Below are 1,277 nucleotides of genomic sequence, written 5' to 3' on the forward strand. Positions count from 1 at the left end.
TGGCCACTTGGATCGTCCTGAGGGGGCATTTGCCCTGGCAGACATTTTATATTGTAATTCACATGCATAATGGTGTCTGTAGGCCAAATTTACCACAATTTGCAACTGAAAACTGTTGAGAACTGATTGCAACTTAAAGTTTCCTCTAAGATGTCTTTATGACAGCCGCTACAGGTGTGCATATTGATGTGCATGGATATTTTTGGCATGCAACTTCTGCTTCATTACTCACACCTCTAATTTTTCTAAAATAAATGAACCATCAACAGAAATTCAACAAAGATAATTAAATTGCCAGAGGAACTTGGAGCCCGGCAAGAAATATGAAATACGATTCGGTTTGTTGTCAGAGGGCAAATTGCTAAATGATGTACCATACAAATGAACCATCCTCCTCATCTGTCAGCTCACTGGAATGATGGCTTTCTCATGGTGTTTGGCTCTGGAGAAAATATATTCCCCCTCCAACCCATCTTTCTCTTCTGCAAACCTCTTCTGGTTTTCATGTCATATGCACCTCTAATATTGCAATATTGATAAACCATTTCCGTGTGTTTGCCCCAAAAACGTGGCTCAAAAATGGATAAAAAGGCAAAAGCTTGGGGTGCACACATTCTGTTTCTGCTTCACCGTTCATGGCTGATTTTTATGAGCATCATTTGGAGATGCAAATGTAGGGTCACTCATGACTACACATGATCGCAGTAGTGTAGAGAAAACTGTCGTGTCCACTCAAGTTGCTGTCGTCGGCCCAGAGATTCAACTGCTTTAACGCTGTTGGATTAGGAGTTTGGGCAGCTGTGCTTAGGTGATCAAAAACCAGGATTTATCCTTGGATTCTGCATGGATCAACTAAACCATCTGAGAAGGTTTCTTGAATTTCAATTTCTGCTAAGCAGCAGGCTGGAAATGTAAAACACATTAAGGGGATCTTCTCATTCTTAAGAACATGAACCTCAAAATAAAACATCCTAAATATTCCACCAATAACATATTCAGGGTCATGAAATCGGCGCGGCTGGAGTGTTAAAAATCTGTATCTGAAATACATAAAAATTGTGTTTAGGCCTAAACTGACCCTCTTGGAAATTGAACGAAAATGACACTCTTGGGTGCATTTTGCTTAATAATGCTAAATTCAGAATAAATTAATTATACCATTAAGCCCTGCCAACCACCCCATAGCATTTAAGTGGTGAGCACTACTTTCCAAAAAAAAAAAAAAAAAAAAAAAAGGGGGGGAAAAACTCCTTGAAAAAATTTTTTTCAACAAAAGG

The sequence above is a fragment of the Sinocyclocheilus rhinocerous genome, unplaced genomic scaffold (assembly GCF_001515625.1).
Source record: "Sinocyclocheilus rhinocerous isolate Xijiao unplaced genomic scaffold, SAMN03320098_v1.1 scaffold320, whole genome shotgun sequence".
Classification (NCBI taxonomy): Eukaryota; Metazoa; Chordata; class Actinopteri; order Cypriniformes; family Cyprinidae; genus Sinocyclocheilus; species Sinocyclocheilus rhinocerous.